Below are 8,525 nucleotides of genomic sequence, written 5' to 3'. Positions count from 1 at the left end.
ACAACATATATATATACACATCAACAACATATATATATACACATCAACAACATATATATATACATCAACAACATATATATATACACATGAACAACATATATATACCACAACAACATATATACACATCAAGGTTCCAGAATTGTGCTGCTCAAGGTGGCTGCATGTTGGAGTAGCTCTTTTACATTCATCCTGAGATTTTGCTTTTGAAAACTTTAATTACACATTTTTCTGGATATAAATCCCTTTTTTCGTATGATTACTTCCTCTGGTATCAGATGCTGTGCTGCTGGAAGGATTTTTTATTGAAAACTTTTTTACAGTTGGACATTTGTTATGATACGTAATCATAACAACAAGGTGGTTTTCTACAACTGGGAGCTGCTGGTTAACATCTCAAAAGCTCAAATAAGACCTCAACTACAGCCCCAAATCACAAATGAGTTGAAAAGGAGGTGCAGTGGATGCATTACAGTCTAGCAGGAGGTATATGCTCGAGTGCCTGACTGCCGAGATCTTGGAGGTAGCGGAAAACACGGCTTGTGACAGTGGGAAGACCGAGATTGTCCCCTGGCACCTGCAGTTGAGTCCGCAGCGACAAGGAGCTCTGCAGGCTGCTGCAAGAAATGGCCATTGCTCGAGGAGGAGTTCTGCGGCATTCAAGCAGTCCTGCTGCCCAATAAGACGAGAGGTCTACTGGGTCTGGGTGGACGGATCGGCATCTGCAGCCAGTTTCTTCGGATCTGCTGTGGGACGGACTGCTACAAGAAATCCTTCTTGCCCAAAGCCATCAGCATCTAGAACAACTCTAATGAAACCAAGATGAGCTACAACAACAATTCATTTCCTTTGGGATTAATAAAGTATATTTGAATTTGAATAATTTTTTAACTCATTTATTAATCCAGAAGAAGAACAGTTTATTGTGGTAACATTATCACTCACTGCCAAAATATAAACTGTTTTTGTATGTTTGTGTTTTATGTACCATATTTTTTGGCCTATAAGGCGCATCAGATTATAAAGTGCAATATCATTGAACAGGTCTGTTTTCATACATAAGGTGCACCGGATTATAAGGCTCACTGTTGATTTTTGAGAAAAATTCAAGGATTTTAAGTGTGCCTTATAGTCCGGAAAATACGGTATTTGAAACTGGACGCATTTTAATAAAACTTTCATCAAGTGACCACTGAAAAGACATCTACAAGTGATGAAACTGTAATTCAAGATGGCCACCACAGCTAATCAGCATTAGCCAACACAAGATGACTACAACTCAGTCTGTTTTACAGATATTGCATTACACTTTCTCTAAGTGGCTTTAAAAATCTGTTGGACTCCTGGCAAGGACCATTGCAGACATGTTCCTGTTTTTAGTTTTCTACATTCACCTTATAATCTAGCTGGTTTTGTTACTTTTTTTTGCCATATTATTTGTAAAAAAAATAAATAAAAAAAATCTGTATGCCTTTTTATAATTGTCCATTGTTGTCATCATTCTTTGTTGAAATCAGGTCTCTCTTGTAAATGAGTCCTCGAGGCTCAATGGGATTAACCTGTCTAAATAAAAGTTGAATGAAAAACAGTTTGATGTGGTAAAAGTTGAGAGCTGTGCATAAACAAACAATATCTTTCAATTCTGATTATGTTTTTATGACAAGTTGACGTTTTACTGTGAGACTGTAGTGAACTGTTGATTTTCAGCCAAAACAATCTGAAATTTCCTGCATTTTTCTTAAAGAAACCCTATATTATTATATATGTTTATATATTTGACTTTTTGCTACAAGAATGCATCTATATGCATTTGCCTGATTAGTGCATAAAAATAATAAGGACAGGACTGTGGAAAAGAAACTCTGTCAGAAAGTTCAGACTCTGCAAAACTTTTTCTTGTTTTAGTGGATTTTTCACGGACACTGATTTTGATCTCTAATCCCAACGGGCACATTTTATTTATTTAATCTTAAAAATAGAATCCCCCTGCTCTGCTTCTTCTAAAAAGGACCAAACAGCTGAGCACTCATCTCAAACTGTTGTTTTAAACCGAGGAATCCCGTTTGAACACTGAAACAAGATGATATCCAACAGATGATTTTATACTGCGAGGGTTTATTTTTAATTCATCTCTCCAACTAAATGAAGTGTTTTTTTTACAACACAGATAATTTGCTGATAAGAACTGTTCCTTGTGTGCGCTCAAACATTCTTTGAACATTGTTTTTACGTTTAATTTTCTGTTTATGACAGAGTTCTGTTATCATTAATGACCTCTTAACACTAAAGTCATTCTTGCTTAGATCATGTATTTGCTTATATTCCCTTTTCTGTATGAACACTGATTTGCATCACAAAATCAGATTTGTTTTTCCTCAGATGAAGGTCCGAAGGCTCATGAGCACACGGAGGCACACAGAAACCCAGACACGAGTGGTGCTTAGCAAAGACTGGGACTGATGGGAGAAGTGGCTGCAGCTGCGGTGGATGAAACAGGGAGCAGGTGTAGACGGGCGTGGCAGGCTGACTGAAGAGCAGTAACTGATGGCGCAAAGGTTAAACACGAGGACAACAAACCACAGGGAACGTTGATTTCCGTACTTTAAAAGCTGTGTGAGCTCCTCGCAGCTGTACAAAGCTGGTTAGGACCGTTTCCCATCCTTCAGAGAGGATTTCCACGAGAAGCGTTGACGCCAGTGACATTAATCCGTTCACCGCGGCAGATCCAGCTTCTGTCACCTTCAAGGCGAACGTTTAAACTCAACATTCAGTTAAATTAACTCCTCCTTCATAAAACATTTTCAGCACTAATGACTTCGGAGGGAAACTGTAAATTCATGCTCCCACGTTCTGTTAAACTGTCAACTTTATATTTTTTAATATTCGGGTCCAAAACTCACAAAATCCCAAATGGAGATGAATAAACAAATGACAGGCTCGCTGAGAACTTACCGAGGAGGTAATTCATACAGAGAGTGATCAGGAAAACACGACTGATGTCATTACTGTGCGATTACTGTCACATTTATATGTTTCACACTACAACCAGATAAATGACGTTTGTACATTTCAGATCCTAAACATTACTTATTTCCTAACGGTTCTGCTGGAGATACTCTTCAATTTACAAAATGTGGTAAGAAAAAAAAAGCAGTCGCTAAATCAGTCAATGTCTTTTCTCTGATAAGAAGGAACAAAACGCTAGAAAGTTCCTCGCCAAAGTTCAGCCATTTAAAAGTAGCATGCAGAGTGCAGAAAAAAACAAACAAACAAAAAAAAACACCTGCATGTAAACAATGGCTGACGACACAGACAGTAAATAAGAATCTGATGTTTCTTTAGTTTATTTTGAGTCACTATCAGAGACAAAGAGTCATATTTTAAATAATGTTTGAATAAACAAAAAGTTCCCCTTTTTAAAGAATTCCCCTTTGATGTCACTTCCTGTTTCACTGTAGCTGCACTAAGTTCAAAAGATATACCGTATTTCCCGCCCTATAAGTCGCACTTTTTTGCATAATTTACATGCCCAGCGACTTACAGGCTGAAGTGACATTTATGGATTTTTTCCCCCCCTAATTATAAACCATTTTTTTGCTGAGATATGACAGTTTTCATTCATTCTGACCGAAAAAAAAGTGAACAGTACCACTTTCAGCCACTTGATGGCAGCAGAGTAGTAGTAGCAGTATGGTATGCCGTTGTATCATGTAATAGGTAAACGTGGCTACAAAGACATTTAAAAAAGTTCAGGACAAAAACAACTGGACTTTATTAAACTTTATACTTCATTGGTTTTTCTTGAACTTTTTTGAATTTACCATGACCTGGATGACTGAGAATCTTCACCAGCTATTAATGACACAATCGGCTTGCCATAGCCTCCCCACCTTCTTTCTGCTCGCTGCTTGGAACCGTCAAACCAGCTGCACCGCCCCGGCGAAATGCAGCTGGTTTGACCATTAAAGTGCAGTTATTAAGCAAACGTTGGACCGAGACACAACTTTACTATAATTTCGAGCAAACAATTGTTTTTAAGTGTTAATCTTGTTAAATTCTTGTTAACGTCCTCCCGTGCGCACTCCCACGGCCGCCATTTGGCAGCCCATCGATTTTTGGCACAACGCTGGTCCACGTTTCCAGGTTCGGCCCACATTGTCAGATTGTCAGCGGTGACACATAATATATGTGACTTATACGGCGAAGGGACATATTTATGGATTTTTCCACTTTATTAGGCAAATACGGACTGATATGGCAAGCCCTTTTAACATAAAATCGGATTCACCACGCTTACATTCCAGATATCTGAAACTGAGTTTTGACTAGACGTATTGGTTATTTAAGATATCTTGAATTGCATTTTGACTAGTCAAAATACTCATTTAAGATATCTCTAATTACATTCTGACTAGTCATAATGACGTCAGATTTACCATTGAGTTGTATGGAGGCTTCAATTCAAGATATCTTAAACTGAATTTTGACTAGTCAAAAATACAGTTCTAGATATCTCTAAGTTAATTTTGACTAGTCATTATTTGCTTTCAAGATATCTCACTTTTAGTTCTGACTAGTCATAATTACAATTAAAGATATCTTAAATTACGTCATTATTCAAGATATCTTAAATGTATTTGTAGATGTCAAAAATGAAGTTTTGACTAGTGCAAATTAAATTGTAGATATCTTGAAAGCAAATAACGACTAGGCAAAACTAACTTAAAGATATCTAGAACTGTACTTATGACTAGTCAAAATTCCTTTTAAGATATCTCAAAATGAATTCAAGATATCTTGAATATTTTATCATGTAGACGGCTTTTCTATTCAAGATATCTTGAATTCACATTTTGACTAGTCAGAATGACATTCAAGATATCTTGAATTGTTATTCTGACTAGTCAAAACGTCACAGATTTACGTAGCATTTTGGCGGAAAAATCATAAAGCATTGTAGCCTTTTTATTTTATAATCTGCTAAATCAGGTCAGTCCAACACAACGCTCGTATTTTTAACGTGATTTTTAACGCGGCAGCTCGGATTATTTATTGTATCTGCAACAAGAAGACTTTTTTGCGACGTCTTTTTCGCGACAACCGGAAACCGACACTTCCTGCTTTGCGAGTTTTTGCACTAAGGACCAATGTCTCTCTTTTCAACATCTTTGCTTAATTTGCCAACTTTTCTTTCACTGCTGAGGAGGAAATCGCAGCGGCGAATTCTCGAACTAATAAACTTAAAAGGATAAAAGTTCTTCCATGAAGAAAATCTCCACAGCTGTCAAGGTAAAAAAAGACGTAGCTTAGCAAGCTAACCGTTAGCTACAACATATGAAGAACATAAACATCGTAATAAAGAAGCCTAATTTAGTGTGCTACATTATTTGGAGTGTTTGAGACAGACATCATATAACATTTTTTATTATATTTTTATGAGGTTCCATTAGTGCCAAACATATGTTTGTGTGTGTATGTAGCGTGCTGTGTATATGTAAGTTGATGTGTTAAGTGAATCCATCTATTATACAATCTATTACTTGTTTAAAGCTAAATATGTTATAACAAGTATTAATTATATATGTGTGTGTGTGTGAGTGTGTGTGTGTGTGTGTGTGTGCTAAAATAAGATCTATTTTAGATCTCACTGTGTGTTGAAAAAATAAATGTTGGCTTATTTCTGCAGAAGTGCAGCTGGTGAAGGTTTTTGTAACCATGTAGTTGCACTTTTTTTTTACCAGACTGCCCACTACTCCCAACTCCAGCTGCCAAGTGGTCCTCCTGTACTGGCCCGCACAAGAGATTTACAAAGATGACACAGACAAAGAACACAGGTAAAAAAAATAAAATAAGAGTGGAACACATTCTTTTCTGTTACATTATTTAGTATATGATGGTTATGATTCTCATAACAATAATTGTAATAACTTTCCCACCTGTATATTATTAGTGCCATGTGAAATTTGTCATAATCTCAATATTACTTGTGTCAAATATATTTTTCTCTCCTAACTTGTTTAGAATTGTTTGTTTTTGTAGGTAATGAATAATGCAGGTTCAACCTCTATGAATTAGTAATATTTGCAAGTTAAGTAAAAATCTTAACTCTCAAATCTGTCCCACTGTGTCCTACAAAATTGCTCATTTGCCTCTTTACTTTTATTTATTTTTTAGTTTGACATATTTTTATGCTTATTTCTTGAAAGGGAATCCATCCTGAACCTGCCAGCGAGGTGGTGGTGGTGCGAAAGCCCAAAACTGTGGTGAAAAGATGTTTGCACTCCACGCTTTACAGAGCTTTCACAGGTATAACCTTTGGGGTAATGTTTTTATGTCCATGTTTCCTTTGTCAAAACTTATTGTGATTCTGTCACTCGTGTGTTTGTAGGACCACTTCCAGATCCTGACATCCTGGCATCGGGAGAAAAACAGCACCAGCTGGAGTCTCAACCACTTATCACACTTATCCTAGAGATGGTCTCTCAGCTTTGGAGCTGGTACCATCCAGACTTGGTCCTGTGCCACAGGGCTCACTGAGGTCTCACCAGTGCCCACCTGAGAAGTCCTGTGTAGCATCATTCTGCACCACATGGCTCCAGACCTCCCTGCTCTTCCTTCGATGCTGCATAGTCTTCCCAACATGTGTTTTGTGCCCACACTTGATCAACTTATGCATCTTCAGTCTCTGCAAGTGTCACATGAAGTACAGGCCAGAACCAGGGAGCAGTCCAGATGTCCCGCGTGGGTACAGCTTTGACAACCAAAGCTTACTGCGAGCTGTTTCCGCTTTCCGTGTTGCTTACAGAGGAAGTGCAGAGGAGGAGTCTGCTGACAGCACTGACAGCTCAGATGATCAGCTAACACTAAACAATAACTGTTGAACGGGTATGGTGTGATGAATGGATTGATGATTGATCAGATGAAGTCTAAACTGGACATGTTTTACTTCAACACCTTCATCCATGGTTTATATCAATGCAGCAAGAAACATAAAATTTATAAATCACCCTTTTGTTCCTTCATATTTTTAATCAGTCTCAATCTGTGTGAATCACTGTAAATACTATATCCTGATGCTGCTCAATGATCCAGGTAGGAAAATCTAAAAAAAGTTAAGTCTAGTCCTCTGGACATTCAAAAAGCAAAACAAACACACACAAAAAGTAGAAACGTTTCGTGTCTCATCCGAGAGACTTCCTCAGTCTGAGGTGCTGTTTTCAGCTCAGTCTCTTAAATAGCACCTTCTCAGAGTGGATCAACCAGTTTGCTGCTGACAACCATGTGTAAATGTGTGAACCATTTATTACTTCATTTTATGCTTAATAAATGTTTTAATGTTAAATGGTTATTGTTGCACCGGGGTCTGAGAGAAATGTAATTTCAATCCTGTGTATGTCCTGTACATATTGCAGTTTTTGACAATAAAAGTGACTTTGAGCAGCACCTCAGACTGAAGAAGCCTTTCGGATGAAAGACGAAACGTTTCTACCTTCTTTTTTTTTGTTTGTTTTGTTTTTTTGAATGTCCAGAGGACCAGACTTAATTTTTTAGATGTAAATACTGTAAATAGTTATTCATGAAAAATACATAAATGTGCCAATTTATTTAATTTGAAATTACATAATTTGATAAAATATCTAATCCACTATCAATTTATAGTGTACGGTTATAAAATGTTAACTTAAATAGTTAAATGTTTTTTATTTTTACTAGATATTGTAAATTGCACTCGTTTTCCTTGTAATTCAACTGAATCAATCCACAAATAAAAAAACAGTACAGTATGCTGCTCAAGTGTGTTTTAATTGAAGAATGTTTAAAATAATTCAAAACAAACTATCTACCGGTAACTACGTAACACTAGAACAATTTACATACATGTGACAAGCTTGGGTATGGATGTTATTTTTATTTTATAAACTTACTGCAACACAACCTTAGGACTTTCACCCAAGGACATCATTTATACACAGAAAAGACACTTGGGTTTGTTTACAAGTAAACACTGTGGAACAGAACCTACACAAGACTCAACTGTCACCTTCAACCTGGAATATAAATATGAAATTAACAAAAATAAATATGAATAATACTTAAGAATTGTAAAACAAACAAACATGAGCCTCACATTCACATACAAAAATCCAAAAGCCAGCCAGTCTTCTCTCAGGTAAGACACTGCCTAATTATGGTGACTCAAGCAGGCTGTGTGAGTGCAGTAAAGCATGGTAGGACAGATACGGTGGTTTTCTTGCCCCACAAGAACAACCAGGAACTGAACAAAAAAAACAGCGCAGAGATTGAGCCATCTTCCTCACTGTCTAACGCTAACACTATAGCCACAGGAAGTTGTGGCATTTTCTAACAATGTTGTCCAGAACAGCTAGCGCCATTGCAGCCACCCAAAATTCTGCAGGCAGCTGTTTGAACAGCTAAGTAGCAGCCGCGGGTCCTACGCGTCATTTCTTAATTCAAGATATCTAAAAGTGTCATTCTGACTAGTCATAATTACATTCGAGATATCTTGA

The 8,525-nt window shown here is 37.1% G+C and overlaps 1 long non-coding RNA gene across 1 annotated transcript; it reads left to right on the top strand.

Annotated features, from left to right (window-relative positions):
- Positions 1-5,096: 5,096 nt before the first annotated feature.
- Positions 5,097-6,979, top strand: LOC119418356. The gene is made up of 4 exons (XR_005187184.1): positions 5,097-5,286; positions 5,739-5,831; positions 6,204-6,303; positions 6,386-6,979. It is a non-coding gene; the product is annotated as an uncharacterized LOC119418356 (long non-coding RNA).
- Positions 6,980-8,525: the final 1,546 nt, after the last annotated feature.

Source organism: Nematolebias whitei, chromosome 12 (genome assembly GCF_014905685.2).
Source record: "Nematolebias whitei isolate Nwh7 chromosome 12, NemWhi1, whole genome shotgun sequence".
NCBI classification, from domain to species: domain Eukaryota; kingdom Metazoa; phylum Chordata; class Actinopteri; order Cyprinodontiformes; family Rivulidae; genus Nematolebias; species Nematolebias whitei.
Note: the sequence above shows the minus strand (reverse complement) of the source record. Positions and strands in the feature narration are given on the sequence as shown.